Source organism: Seriola dumerili, unplaced genomic scaffold (assembly GCF_002260705.1).
Source record: "Seriola dumerili isolate Sdu_G_001 unplaced genomic scaffold, Sdu_1.0 BDQW01000017.1, whole genome shotgun sequence".
Lineage (NCBI taxonomy): Eukaryota > Metazoa > Chordata > Actinopteri > Carangiformes > Carangidae > Seriola > Seriola dumerili.
Window position 1 is genome coordinate 11,044,264 of NW_019174272.1, and position 17,079 is coordinate 11,061,342.

Sequence of the window (17,079 nt, forward strand, 5' to 3'; positions counted from 1 at the left end):
ACTTGCCCTCCTGTGAGGAGGTGATGGTGGACAGTTCAATAAAGAAGATCAAATGAAGTCGCTATGATTCAGTGAGAGCAGCCGTAACCGGAGCTGTCACAGTTGGCCGCCAGCACTGTCTATTGAACTGACACTGGATCCAGAACAGGACAGCTTTTGTATACAGGCCTGGGCCGACGCTGTTCCTGCGTCCTTGGAGAGGATTGACAGCGGGACAGAAACTCTCTCCTGGCCTGTCCCATCTCACTTCAGCTGATGAACACAACCTGATAGGGTTCAGAAAACACTTTGAGGGGGTGCTGCCTGATATCAGCTACCCAGCCGCTCCGCCCGACAGCGAGCGAGCTGAGATCCTGTTGACAAGCGGCTTTCATATATTTCCTGGGGAGCACATGCATCACTTCACACACACACACACACACACACACACACTGACACACACACACACACACACACACACACGTGTCTGGATATTTCTGGTGCCCAGAAATGACTGGGCTTGATGGCAGATGTGTTGTTTTTCACAGATGCAGGTAGACAGCTGCAAAGAAACTGTGTCATAAAATTTTATGACTAGACCATGAAAATAAATATATAGGATGTAGAGCTCAACATCAGGAAGTCGATTCATTTGTTTAAACTGAAACAGCGTGTTTAGCTTCAGTAATCTGATGTATTTTAAGTGCAGCAGAATATGTACGAGGGATAATTAATTAATTAACAATTAAGAGCAGGATTTTATCAAATTCCTCAGGATTGATTAGATCTTGAATGTGAGCACGCCTGGTTCCAGAAGAAAGATATATTTTCTCCATAGACCAGTGGTTCCCACACTGTGGGCCACAGCCAACAAATCATTTGCAAAAAGGTTTGGTGAAAAAAAATTATATTATAATTATATATATAAAAAAAACAACTTTTGATTGCTTTCCAAAAGATTTCATCCAAGGCAAAAACTGGAGTATCAAAATGGATAGCTGGCTAGCATCAGGAAGAATTAAAAGGAAAGAGAGTCAAGAGACAGATGGTGAAGCAACAAGTGATCTCTCCCTCATCAAAAAAGAAAACCTGAGTTTCCTACATGTTCCCTCTGCTTTCAGTTCCGTCCTGAATGTTCGATCATTATCATTAAAATAAAAAGTGCTCTGAGAAGTTATTATTGGCCTCTGCGTTGTGACGGGGGGTCACATATAGGCCCCCAACATTTTTTGAGATTTTCAAGTGGGCAGTGAGTAGGAAAAGGGAACCACTGCCATAGACAATGTTGAGATGAGTCACAGAGCACTTTCAAGCATTGGATGGACATGAAATTCTCCCAGTTGAAACGCAAGTACAAAAGATGAAGACTGTATAAAACGGAACAAGCGTGTGCACAAAAGGTAAGAAGTGAACTACGAATGGTGCATTCCAGTCAGAAACATCTAATCACTAAGCTTAAAACTGTGTTACTAAGTTGTGCTGCTTATGGTGGCAGAAGCTAAAGATGAAGATGAAGATAAAACAATCTATATCTTAAATCTGTTCACTTTCAGATTCTGAGCCAGTGTTTGATCAATTTGGCGACTATGGCTCAACTGCAGCAACAACGTGTCTTGAATTCACCACAGCTCTGATATGCACTTGAGACCAAGCTTCTTCTTCACACCAAAAGTGGTCTGGCAAACTGATGGAAAAAAAAACATGATTTTTTCAGAAACAAAAATGAAATATTAATGTGTAAAAACCCTCTGCCTGAATTCTTCTCAGATGTGTTTGTGCAGCCGGTTGCAGCAGCAACTCTTTAGCAATGATTTTATTTGCATGTGGAGACACAAAAGGCAGATGCTGACCGTCGCTGTTGTGTGTTTGTCGTTCAGGGCTCACAGCGCCTTCTCTGTACAGTGACCTCCGCTTACTACACACACCCTCTTTAACAAGCCACCAACAATCTTTGAGAACAAGTCAAATATTTTCAGATTAAGCATTTATTGCTTCTCAATTTTCTTGCACTTGACATCGATGATTCACCTCATTGACTTTGCTGGACCCACCCATGGCTCCATCATTACAAATGTGTTTTAAATAATGTATGAGACATCTATTTTTGATTATATCTGATGTGATATTTGACTGTAAAAAAAAAACAGCTTTTTCCTGGTTTAAAAATTGAATCCAACAAAAATTAGTGAAGTGATGCAGAATACTGTGTAACATACAGTGTGTGTCACATTGTCACACAAAGTGGAAAGAAGGTATTTTTTGAGGCAACTTATAGAGGAATTTACTGGGAGAACAGCAGTGACAGAGGAAGTATTCGGACTTACTTTACTAATTTAAACATACCAATACAACTGTTAAAAACAGTATGCAAAAAAAGTCTAGTATTCAAATCCCTACTTAATTAAAAGGATGTACTGTATGTCTTATCAGCTAAATATACAGTATTAAAAGTAAAAGTAAAGGTTTAGCAGAAAAATGTTCCCTGTGAGTGATATATTATTATTTATGGCATTATTAGATTATTAATTCTGATGCTTGGATATGTAAGTGGGTAAGTGGATACTGAACCCCAAATTGCCCCCGATATACCATCGGCTCTATATGTGTAGGGAAAAACGCTGTATGAATGTGTGTGTGAATGAGTGAATGTGGCTTCCATTGTAAAGAGCTTTGAGTGGTCGATAAGACTAGAGAAGTGCTTTATAAGTGCAGACCATAAAGTATATAGTTAAAATGATAGATTAACTATATAGTAGTTGAGTTCAATGGTTCCCAGACCAGGGATGGGGGTCCTCCAAAGAGTCACAATATGAATCTGAGGGGTCATGTGATGACTAATGTGGTAGAAAAAAAAAACAACAAAGTAGAAGAAGGCTGGGAATCTTTGCTTGAATCTTCAACATATTGTTTTATTCTATAAACTGATCTTTTTTTTTCTTTTTTTTTATTGCAAAATCTTTATCTTACAATAAATCACTATGTAGCCTATCACATCAGGTAAATGTAGTGGGGTAGAAGTGTAAAGTAACTTGATACCCTCTGAATATTTTGGCTGTTGACGTCCTGAGGTTTAATGTTTCCCCACCTGTGCTTTCTGTGAAGTACAGGCGGCCTCACATACTGTAGAGCCATCGACTCCAGGACCCTGTGACATAACTGAGGGGTGTGGTCACAGGTGCAACAGGGCACACTTCTGACCACACCCAACCACACCTTTCAGTCATCCTGGGTGTGATCAGTGCCGAAACAGGTTGGAAACGTTCAGCCAGGAGACAGCTGCTTCTCAATCATATGAAACTTTAGTGAATGTACTTAGTAACTTTCCACCACTGTAAATAAAGGTGCAACAGTGTAAGGCATCACGCTCAGCTGATATGTCCAGTTTCGGACTGTTGTTATAAATTTGCCAAACTCTCCTCTTCATGTTCACGTCTCTGTGCCTTTCTTGCATTTAGGAGGTGGCTGGTTTAGGATTGCAGCTCTCCCCTGTGGTGCCGAGCTCTTTACACCTGGGACAGTGTTCATGAGGAGCAGTCCTTTCACCAGCCATTAGACTAATTGAAACAATTATGAGCTTAAGAGAAAAGAGAACCCTCAGGTGGTCCCCTAGACTCAATTTGTCTCAAATCTGTCCCAATTATCACATGGTTAGTAAAGTGATCTGCTGGCAGCTGCTTATTTGGTTTGTGCTGTAGTTTAAACAGCAAAGTTATAGGCTCAAATCACATGGTTTATTTTTCATAAATATCTGATTAATCTTCAGCAAATGAAGATGAAATAGTGACATTTCACTGTGCCATTTTCCAGTATAGTGTTAAAGCTGTGCGACAGGCTGGTAATTATTTCTTTGACCGTAAAGTCCCAAACACAAGATCATTAAATCAAATTATCCAGGTTCATTATATTTCAAGCTCTTCTGTTTCACACTGTAGCACAGTGATAAAACAAGCAAGGAACAGACAGGGAGATCCACAAACAGAAAGCAGGAGAGAAACCCTGTGATTGACTCTGTGGCGTAACATCATTATGACTGGCAAATATTTTTCTTGCGCCCAGTATGAATGAATGGGTGACAGCACCTGATGACACAATCACTTGCAGTTATAGAGTCCATCATTCATCATTCAATGGCACAGCGGCCACATGTTATCACACACACAGATTACAGCAGCATCACATTGTTCAACATATGAGAGGTAATGACACCGCTGCAGATTTAAATACGGGATCCCGCTCCATGAACAGACAAACCTCTACTCCATCAGAAGTTCATCCGCCGGGCCTCACGCTCAGCAAAGTCATCAACAACAGCGCTCAAGTCCAAATCCCGGGCTTTACTGTTCTCTATTGAGAATATAGCCAATCAAGCTAATGTTAGCCTCCGGCTGCACGCCAACATTGCTTGAAGTTTGGTGAGTAAAAATGTATCTAATGTTGTCAGTTCAGCAGTAAACTCATCCTGTTCTCTTCTGTCCTTCCTTTTCTGGGCGCTGCTAAACAATATGCTGCTAACTGAATCGTCCATTTGTTGAAGAACAATCACTTCTTGCTAAAAAGGTTGAGAAAAAAAATGACATACCTCACAGCAAGCCTTACTTCATAACTCTTGAGAAGAAAGTAACCAAATGAAACAAGTGGTGGGTAGAAATAATATTTATTTTTCATAAAACATGCAGTTTTGGAACATTTCAACATGGGCAATAACAATATAAAAGACTATGACTCAAAACTGTTAGTGTGATGGGCCCCTGCCAGGTATTGGGCCCCACAATGCAGTGCATCTACTGCATTGTGGACAGTTACGCCATTGGATTGACCACTGACCTGTTTACACTGTACCCACCTTTTGCCCAATGTCAGCTGGAACAGGCTCCAACCCCACTGCGACCCTCAATAATCAGCGGGTATAGCTAATGGATGGATGAATAAACACAGGAGACAGACAGCCTATCATCATCTCTGCATCACATTTCTCAAGCCATCGCTGTCCGTTATACTGGGCAAACCAATCAGAATCCACATGACATGTCATTTGCTGATCAAAATGAAAATCGAGGGACAAACAGGTGGATTGTCTCCAGTTTGATTCCACAGTCTTTTCTTTTGCAGGGAGAGAAGGAAGGGCGGGACAGAGGATTAGCATATGACACACATTTCAAGTCAAATTCAGCATGTCAGAAGACTAATTGTTAAGAGTTGTGTTCTGTATGCATATAATCTTTGCATTGAAAGGAGCCAGTTGAGGTGGTTTGAGCATCTGATCAGGACGCCTGCTGCTGGGCTCTTTCCACTGGAGGGTTCCCAGGCACGTCCAACTGGGAGAAGACCCCTGGACAGACTCACGCTGGAGACATTCTATATCTCATGTGGCTTGGATGATTATGCACTGTAATCCCCCAGGAGGAGCTGGAAAACGTTGCTGGGGAGAGGAACATCTGGACTACCTTGCTTAGCCTGCTGCCACCAAAACCCATCCTGGAAAAGTGTCAGACAATGGATGAATGGATGGTCTGTGTCCATTGTTCTGATGGTCTGTGTCTTTGATGGCTCCAAATCACAGATTTTCTGTCATGTTTGTGCTGAGGGGCATCAGACTTTGACTTATGGATGTCTTTATCACGTTCATTAATATTCATTTTAATATTTAATCCAATATTTATCTATTTCTTATTTCATGTGACTTACAGTGCAAACTTTAGGCCTGCATTAAAATTACTGAGCACACTTCAACTGAGTGTTGAAGTAACTTCAGCAGCTTCATAGACTTGTTTGATAGCATCTCCGCTCACACCACCACCACACTCAAGGCGTTTGGAGCATTAGCATCCCCACTGGTGATGAATCCGTATTTTAGAAGCTGTTGTTGTATTTTTTTGGTTGAAGGCTGTTTTTTCTCTTTTTGCTCCTGATAACCATCACAATGCGGCTCTGGCTATCTAAATTACATTTATAATTAGCCTGAAGACACAAGCTGCAAACTGTCAGTCACTCGCCAAAACTCCACAGAAAAGACTGTATATTAACATTGATATTCATCCCCTCTTGTGGTTGGTGAAGCAAACAGGAGCTAGGGAAAACTGCTGCATTTTGCATACAGATTGATGAGTCCCTATTGAAATGATTATTATACTGTAGCTGTTGCATGTGTGTTGTGAAAAGGTTTTCTTCTAATGAGGGTTTTTGCACTGAAATAATTTTGGCTGAAGATGACTGTAGCTTTTTATATGTGAACCAGAGGCTGATAAGCTGCAGAGAAACACCAAAAAGAGTGTCCAAAGAATCAGGCACACTTGCTCTTAATGTACGTGATATTTATTTGATTACAGTAAATTCCATGTAGGGTGAGATGTATGAATATAAATCTCTTGTATAATCAATCTAGATCCATGTACAGCTATAAATTCCTGAACCTGAGAAGTGCAGGTTCTGTTCAGTGTCTGATTTCCAAGATGTGAACGTGGCTCATCAAATGTTTGAATGTGTCACTCAGGTTGAAAAGTTCACCTAACATAGGCGTCAGTTCCACCAAAGAGGGAAGCTGGGTTCACCATAATTTTGGTAGTCTACTGGTTCTAAGTGTGACAGTGATCATAGATTTTAGTGACATGACAAATCTCTGTAAAGTCTACAAATCTTTCATAATGTTATTATTCTTAATGACAGTGAGAATGTGCTTAAACAAGCAAAATACAGAGCAGCTGACTTGTGGCCCTGGATCCGACTGGATGACTCTGTCACTGATGCTCTGTGTCTGGCCTGAGAGAAGGACTGTATTAAAAAGAGATGTGGTGTAGAATTTCTTTGCTGCAAATCCAGATCATGTGGTTTGAAATATAACCTTGAAACTTTCTGACCTGTCTGTCACTGTTGCTTCCCCTAATGCACAAGAGCTTTTTGTTAGCAGTTAATCCCCGACTGCTTCTTGAACAGAAGCCAGAGAAATTGTCAGGGTTACCGAATAACAAAAGAGCGTACACCTCCAGATGGATACTATCTCATTCTGCTGTGCTGAGCTTGTCTGTACACATTGCTGAGCACTTGGGTGAGACTGAGCCCACATCTTGCTTTCTTGTGTTCTCTATTTTAGAATGAGGTCAATGAGTGTGAGCGGTTTATCTTCCATAAAGCACTAAACGGGGAGTGCAACTGAATGAAATGATTTTTGATGTATTTTTTAAAATGCAGCCCCATCGTCACGCTGCCATTTGTATTTGTGAGGTTTTAGAAAGACAACCTGAACAAAAGTCCTCAAACAAATATTTCATAAATATCTGAATTATATCTGATTGCAAAAAAGTGCTTATTTGCACTTATATATACATATATTGTAGACACATAAACATATAATAGTAATAATACATATACTGTATATGCAACATAGAAGAGGAACAGCTGTCTCACATACAGTGTACAGATATATGTCACATACATGTTACATGTATATATGGAAGCGAAGTTCATTAAAAAGACATACATCGATTTATAATTGTTTAATATAGTTGATACATATATTGTTATAACATTTCCATATATGAAATCGTTCCATTTTGAATATAGACATGTAATTCCAATATATATAATATATATGATTCCAGCATATGTCATGACATTCATGACATGTTCATGAATGCATATATGCATATATGTGTTTGTTACATCTGTTAAATTATGGACATTTGTCATGTGAGGCCAGTTTCATATGAAGTCTTGAATCTGACATGATTTGTGTCAATGGTGGAAATCCATGAATCAAACTCTTTGTTTTGCTACAGTAGTTCTTAAACAGGCTTCCAGTGTTCAATCCATTAACCTTAGTGTAGACAGCACCAGTGATGCAATGACTCGCTCACTAAGCTCGTTAGTCTTTATGTTGCTAATGTGCATATTTATTTTTTATGTCTCATGTTTTATGTGAAATATATGATCATGAAAACATGGCAAATGAAATACAGGCTTGAATAATTAAAAAGGCCTGATAAAATGTTTTTGAAACCACCTCTAAACCGTTGGCACGGTGAGCCCATCTACATGTATAGTGTTTCCATTAAGCTCAGACGTAAACAGATTTACAAAGGTCTCAAAGCAGAAGTCAGAGTAGGGAAGAGAATGCTGCAGTGGTGAGTCAACGATAGTAGAGCTAATGAAATCCAAGTCTATAAAACATTTACAAATTCAAACATGTAATTCTTAAGATGAGGCTGTTGATGTAGCTGCTTCTGCCCCTGTGGCACATTGATCCAAGGTTTAGCATTTGAGATAGCACAGTGCCTGTTTAATTAATTTAGATGTATGACCAGTCTCAGTAAAACTTTAAAATAGTTTGATATAATTTAATCTTTCTGTTCCTGAAAGACTCACCGATGAGGCATTTGGAACAAGCTGAAGGGAATTTCATTTAGTTTTGACCGAGGCACGAGCAGAGCAGATTTAACTTAAGGGTTCAAGTGTACTTTAACTGCACAAGCAGTTCAGGTGGTTGGAGGTTCTCTGGAAATGTCTCACCTGAAGGACACCCTGAGGCAGACAGACCACACCGGAGGACCTGGAAACAAGGAGGACATGGCTGGTTCAAAGACATCTGGACTACTCTGCTGCTTCTGCAACCCAGGCCTATAAGCTGCAGACCACACTGTTGTCTTTACACATACGATGAGGCACTTTTCATCATATGGATACAACTGTTCAAGATGCAAAATGAATTTTAGAGGTGGATTATAATGTTGGTGCAACGACATTACAAAAGGAGTTGAAATTATTTCAGTTACACTTTATTTCTAGAGTCAATCTACAGAGAGTTTACAGAGTATTTAACCTGATTAAGACACATTTTGAAATTGCGAATGTAAAAACGAATAATAGAAACATGTGAATGTCGCTTGTTGTGCAGCTGATTGACTAACAGAACGTGGGGAAGTCTGTGCTCCTGTTTTTTTAAGGTGAGTGAAGAGGTGAATTTGCAAAAGAATCAGTGAAAAATATTCCTTTGTTCATTTTTGGCAGCGCTGGAAAATAACAAAGAAGTTCCTGGTGAATTCTGATCTCAGTCACTGTTTGAAGTGACAATATAAACAGATACACTCCACACACACACACACACACACACACACACACACACACACACAAGCTAACTGCAGCTAACACATGTAGAGTCAGTATGTTGGTTGTTTGTGTTGAATAAACTCTTCAGTGGTAAAATTCGCATTAATCAATTAAAAGTTTGCATTCATCAATTGATGCATGTGATATGTCGTGGTCACTTCCTGTGTTTTCTGTGACTTTCAAAACTGTTGCACCCGTGACGCCTGAAAACCAGTGCAGATGAGAAGCAGTAAGAAAATAGCCCTTTTTCATCCACATTTTATATCTGCACTTTCATTTTTAGCTGATAACGGCGCCATGAATTCTTGATGAGAGGTCTCTCGTTTTTCAGGGACCATTTCTGAAAGGAGACAGTTAAATGGCTGAATTTATCTGTCGCTGGGATATGGCCAATCACATCCAAGACAACCAATATTCTCACTGTGGATATGTGCTTTGTTCGTTTTTTTGTGGAACCATGGTGCCTTTGGATCAGATGTAAAAAAAAAAAAAAACAGAAAAAACCAAACAAACAACCAAGCTGTAGAGCTTTTCTATTGACTTCTTTGGTTGCTCTCTCTATCTCTCTCTCTCTTTCACCCTCTCTGAGTCCTTCACACACACACACACACACACACACACACACACACACACACACACACACATATACTACCCTGTCATTTCATCCTTGGGATTTAGAAGTGACAGTTCCATTTACCCTATGGAGAATGTCAAGAGCTGGAGTTGGACAGTCTTCAACCACTTCCATCTGTTTTGATGAACAGACTGAAGTGATTAGTCTCCATGGGAATTGTCTGAGAAATAATTTTGATTTTAAATGATTCTTAATTGAATTAGCAGAGATGTCTCATATTTAAAGCCAAACAAGCTGCCAGACACAGTGCAAAACTGATTTATCCATATTCATACAGCACGTGACGCTGTCACAGCAAGGGCAAATCAATTTGCATTTTGTATTTTTCAATGTAAATTGTATTTGGCTATTTTGGTTACCTGAAACTCATTATTTATTATTAACTATATTACATTTTCAACCTATTTTTGTCTTTTAAAGGGTCCGTTCTGTGAAGTATATTCCCTAAAAGCTTCTTTCATGCCAGGAGTGCTTGAATCAGAGTAGGTGTCACATGTTTTTTTCAGTGGCTATCTTGCGTGGGAACAGCTCTTCAGATATTCCCTTACTGTACAGTTATTCCATCAGGCCATCGCTCGTCACTTTTTAGATGCAAATTGAAATTCCACCAGCACAAACGCACATCTAACAGAGAGCCAAATGAGATGAAGACGACATGCAATAAAAATGTGACCCAGTATCTCTTTGGGAAAAATATAAAACACTTTGACCGAGGAATCTGGAGATTGCAGCAGCCACATAACTGTCATTAGAGGATTCCAGCAGTTTTTGACCACCCAGCTGGCAGATCAATACGCTGGCTTCCTCTGGCCTGGAGAACATAATAGTGTCATCAGCACAGGCTGCAGTCAATGCTGGGGGAAGAACAGTGCTTACAAGCTCAGTGTAAAATTTAACCAGACAGCGCCTGGATGCTGAGTTTTGTACTTGGTTTCTGAGAAACCCCAAATCAGCAGTTGGTGGCGAGACTGAGACATGGCATGTTTTTTTTCATGCACTGGTTAATTTGGAGATTTTGGCCTATTTTGCTTCCGTAACATGTTTTCTTTCAGACTAGTGGAAAGAAAATATCACCAATACACATTCAGCCGTTTATTTTACTGCATTTTATCTATTTGCTTCCGTAGATTTCTCCGAAATTCATTAAAGGTTAGTAACCCAACCAGCAGGCAGTAGCAGCATTGTTGTCTGCGCCATGTCATCACAGTCTGCTGTGCAGTTCTCCTGCACAATGTTATCGGATCCAAATATGGTCATTTCCTTTGCATCATCAACCAATCGTTGAAGTACAAAGGTTGATTTACACCTGACTATGAAATCTCATTGGCTGGGATTGATTTCTGACAATGTGATTGGTATGGATACTCTGACACTTCCTTGCTTAGCTTTCTGTGGGACCTGTGTTACTGTGGTTGTGTTCAGTTTAAGGTCATACACAAACTGTTATTCAATTGTAAGTTTTGATGTGTCTTAGATGTTCTATATTGTTCTTTCTATGGACCTGATGAGATAGTGTGTCTGTAAAAAGTGGTGTCCAATAAAATATATAAAATTTTACTCCTAAAAATGATGACTATGAATTTTATATGAACATTCTTTTCTCATTTATGGAGCGATAAAATAAAAACAATAAAAACCTTTAACTCTAAGATGTCCACAAAATGAAACAAGAATTCCATCAAGTGTTCAGATTTCTGTTTTATATAATACACCATGAGCATGTTTAAACATATATAAAGTTAAAAAGATGGGAAAGCGTCTAGTTAGGATTCCACATCCTGATTTTGCATGAATGAATATTGGTATTTTGGAGCTAGCATCAGGTCCGCTGTTCAGTGCCAACACAGGACGCTGTGTTTCCCGCATGTAGTGAGGAAAAAAGTTGAGGGAGCGGCAGTCAGGTTGGTGGAAGGCCATATAACACCACCTCACTGTGGATCATTCACAGATCTGTGAATTAATGTTTGCCTTTTCAACTGGAACCACAAAACTGTAACCATGACAACAATTTAACTCTAACCAAACTGTGGGTGTCATGCACAGATGCTGTAGAAAGGATGAATTTAAAAGTCAACCTGGTTGAAAACTGGTGGCTATAACATAAACCTAAATGGTCATTACATTATCAAGGTCAGTTTTGGGTTTCTATGTTCAGTAACATTGAGTACATATAGAATATATATATATATATATATATATGTATATAGTATAAGCATACTGTATATTGTTAAATTTCCTCAACAGATATACATGTTGAGGAAGCATTTGAAATGGAAATACAGAATGTGCACTTTGTAAGCACAGACTATGGTATGGTTTTAATAGACTTCAAAAAATGTGAAATTTCCTTTATCAAACTTCCCTGTGTTAATAAAGATAATATTCTTGTATTTTAGTGGGAACTTATTCTACTAGTGCAAAACTCAGGTCAGGTTAAATGGGAGTAGCGGATTTATTTATAAACGTGAATGTAGAGAAAGCCTCACATATCCAGTAATACTATGAGCCAGTGATAATAACCTATTTACATATGTATTTTAAAGAAAGATCAGTTTACATTGACAGGATATCATATAAATTATTATTATATATTTTCTTATCATATTCTTCCTACAATTATATTCAGGTTACATCATTCATTTTCACTAGGCCTATACTTTCTTTTTCACTCTTTACCCCATAAACCAGTCGACCCAGGATCACAAAACACAGATAGGACTACTGATAACTTCCTCTCATATAAACATCGTAACAGACACACATAATAATAATGATAATATAAAGAATACTGTCTAGACCTGCTCTATTTGAAAAGTGCCTTGCAATAACTTCTGCTGTGATTTGGCGCTATATAAATAAAAATGGACTTGACTGACACATATTACAGACTCATATCATACACATCATTTTTATGTCTCTAGTTCTTGTTTCGTTGTCATTTACATATCTAACCATTACGTTCTATGCGCCCTTCAGGTCACACCTGTTTTTGTTATGTTATGTTATGTCACCAACAAATGAATACATTTTTTTTTTTAAATATATACATTATCTGCAAAAATCTTGAAATATCTAAAGTAAGATACGTTAATATTTTACAGGATATAATGGCACTATATTCATCATGATACACTGATGTGGAGTCTTCCCCTACTGGATAGCCTGTTATCTCCACAGGCATGGTGGAGATGGGCATGCCTCTGTGTTGACCATGGGGAATAAGCTATGAGAAATAGTGACAAGTGTCAAGATGGGACAAACTTGTGCCAAATTGAGTGTAGTCAATGAATCTTTGATTAAGTCAGTAAGGCAGAAGTCTACGCCTGCTAGTGTGACTACGAGTCTCCCTGATGAACGCTTGCACGCAGATGAATGGCATGAAATCACAACACAGCTACCAAACACACACACACACACACACACACACACACACACACACACACACACACACACACACACACACACACACACACACACACAGCCTTCAAGCAAGAAGTGAGAAAAAGAGTGAAATGCTAATTAAAAATACATGGCTGGGCTTATGGGAGGGCCTGTAAAATTGCATATATTACTCTATACCCCTAAAGTGCTGCTGGCAGTCGCGTGCTGCTGTACATGCAACATACAGCCCAGCGCTATGTAATTAAACTTGTTGAACATGCAGCCATTGCAAGAAGATTATATTTAACCAGAAGCATTGTCAACTCACTGGAAAACAAACAGTTACATGCGTTTCAGCCGAGATGACTCTGACAAATCGATTGTGATATACATGCCTTTGTCTGCTGTAATGAGAAAATGTGACAGTAATCTCACCAACAACCACTTGATGAATCTCTGAAGGACAGCTCTCAGGATTTGACGAAGCAGAAACAAATCATCCTCAGCTAAAGGTCAAATTCCTCCTTTTGGCTTCGCTCTGTTATTGCAACAATCTGAAGAGATTCAATGATGCTTTCCAGTAATAATGTTTTCAAGCTCTGGGGGTTTGAGATTGAATGAGATTGGGAGGGAGACCATCCTGCTGCCCTTTAGGCCCATCAATTATGAATGGGCAACATTTGTTGCTGAATTAACGAGAGGCTTTTGGTGACTTGTGTCCAGGGTGCTGGAAATCAGCTTCTGTCACAATCTCAGACATTTGATACATCAAGGAAGATTACCTAGAATAATTGTACACATTTTACAACCTCAGAGCCGTAGACTGTTGTGACTTTTACAGATAGGCGAGAATAGCCGAACCACCAACCCCCACCCGTCAAACCACCATTTTAGAGTGCCATTCAGCTGTTCACTACACCAGCCAGACAAATGGGCCGGACAAAATAACACCTTTTCATGACAGTAGTTGTAACAAATCTCTCTTAAATTCAGGGCCTGTCATCCTGTCTCACGATTTTCTGCTGCCTGTCCTTCTTGTGCTGAAAGTCTCTCTCCTGCATCTTGCTGCTCTCTGCCTGGTCATCTCCACCTTTATGCATGGATTGTTATATATTCTATATAGCATTATATATTATATATATATGTACAAAAACTGCTGCTCCTCACTCTGCTTGAAAAGCCCCATCCTTTGTCAACAGGACATGGCCACAACACAAACGATTGACACAACAGCTAAGCTAGCTCCCAAGTTGGCAGTAAATTACATGCAAACAGGTAATATCAGATCCTTCATGTGACAGAACGCTGTTCTGAGACTTAGGGAGACATATCACTTCCACCTCGGTATCAAATCATTGCGGTACCTAAGTGCAGCCTCAGATGCGCTATAACATGCTTTAAGGTGTCAGAATGGTGCCTTGTGGTGCCGGTATCCTCCATCAGATGTGCTTGTTGCATTGTCGAATGGTGAAGGGGCTCAGGATGTCAGGGTATGTGTGGTGCTACTGGTTTTCCCTTGTGTGGGTGTTGTTATGCCATGCTAGCCACAGGAATGTTACTCCATTCTAGCTTGTTTGACACACACACACACACACACATGCACATACATGCACACACATGCACACACATGCACACACAACCCACCTGCAACACTAAGCTGTCCTGACAGGTCCACACCCCCAGGACACCAGCATCTGGACGATGCATGTTTGATGGGAGTACATAAAAAGCATACATATCCAACCGTCATATATTTTTCTCTTCTTCCAATCTCTGTTTAATTGAAAATACACAATTTAGAAATGTAGATACATGAGGCTGATATTTGTCTTTGTTTTAAAAAGTTGGATGTCAGCCAATCAGTGTTTTGTTCATTTTCAGTATGGTGCATGCTGGAGTTTGCTCGACTGAGAATTACTTGTACCTGTTGTCTGTGGGAAGCCATTGTGAATTCACCCTACCACAGCATTCATCAGAATGTCTTCATTAATGTGATTATCAAACTATGTTTTCATTGGGAGCTTTAATGTTCCACCGGTCTGCTGTCTCTAAGGAAACACTGAACACTTTAATCTTCTGGAAGAAAATTGTCTAATTCATAGATACTGAGTACAAGCACAGAAGGGACTTCAAAATAAAAATCAATTTAATCATCACATTAAAGGAGGAAATAACTTTTGAGCCAGTTTTACTTCCATGGCATGTGAGGGCACCGGTGGAGTGAGGATGATGTGTGGGCAGATATACCTTGACAAGCCTGAATTCCCTCCAGACTTAATCTCGGAGTCCAGCCATGCAAGAGCAAAGTGGATAAGACAGCCTGCTAATCTATTCTCCTCCCTGGATAGATTATCAGCAACATGTGACTCATTGGCAATGGAGTGATTTCTTGTTTAATACACATTACTGCACATTTGCCATCATCTAAGAGAGGAACCCTCACAATAAATGAGAATAAATGAACTCTGCAGAATTCATGATGCTGTTTGTCATTATCATGATGTAAATCAGAGAAAGGGAACAGTGGTTTAGCACTGCTGTGGTAGTGGCCACACACTCAGCCTATAAAGATGTACAGTGAATGGGGGGAACCCTGGTGGGATAGTGGTTCGATAGTGGTGGAGGAAGAATTCAGATCTTTTTACTTTTTTACTTAAAAATAAAAAAAATAAAGTAAAAATACATTGCAAAACAAAGTCCTGGTCTGAAAATGTACTCAGTGGAGAAACATGAGCCCAGCGACTATATTTTATATCATTAGATTATTTTTATTTACATATTAATATGTAAGCAGCATTTTATTGCCAAAGGAGGTTGAGGTGGAATTCATTTTATAATATTTTATAAAGGACAGCAACTAATAATTTTTCATTATGGATGAATCTCTTCTTAATTAATTTGTTGATTATTTGATTTGTAAAGATTCAGAAAATAGTGAGAAATGTCGCCTCAATTACACAGAGAACAAAGTGACACCATCTCAGTCATTGTTGTGTCACAGCAAAAGTCCAAACTTCAAATAATTAGAAATACATTTAAACATTTTAAATGATAAAAAAGAAAAGCAGAATTTTAAAGCTGGGACCATTTTGTTGTTTTTACATGAAAAATTACTGTTACAATGAATTCATCAATTCATTTTCTGTCAATCAACAAAATGCTTTAATCAACTATTGTTTCAGATTAACTCATGCTGTTGGGTACTTTAATCTAAACAGCATCATATTTTAGGCTCTTCATATTTTTTGCATATAAAAATATAAATTTTTAAAGTAAGTAGTGGCTCAAAATGTCAAATAATTGTATTGGAATAAAAAGAAGAAGTATAAAGTAGAACGTACAAACGCTTGTACTTGTACACATCTCCACATCTCATCTCTGTATTATCAGCTGTTTAAAGCTAAATTATAATAAAAACTATTAGTTTTAGCTGTAAAAATGCTGATGTAGACATCAAAGGTAGTTGATGTAAAAACACATTTCTCTCTAACAAAGAGTAGCTACCAGTGCAGCAGATACTTTAGGGGCACTTGCTGTGCCCCAAATGTCGGGGCATATCATTTATTCTGTAAATACTAGTTTTATTTTCCATGTCTACATTGTGGCTGCACAGAGCTGATCATATGACCTTTATACATATTAACATTATCATCAGAAGACATGATTTCAACCACACTGTTCCAAAGATCATTCATAAATAATCCTTTTTCCAAAAACGGTTCAATAAACATAAAATAAATTCTATTTCTAATGCACCATGAGAGTTGGTTCTTATAACAGAATTCTGGTTGATGATATTCATACTGAAAGCAGCTGACTATGACATCCTCCAACTCAATGGAACTTCATATCAAACTGAACAGAAGTGTAAAATCAGTGTAATGCTCCTTTAAAGGCAAAGAAAAACACAGAGACACTATTTCAGGCCTTTTGAGGCTCACATATAAAAAGAAAGCATTCTTAAAAGGAAAAGCCAGTTGCTATAA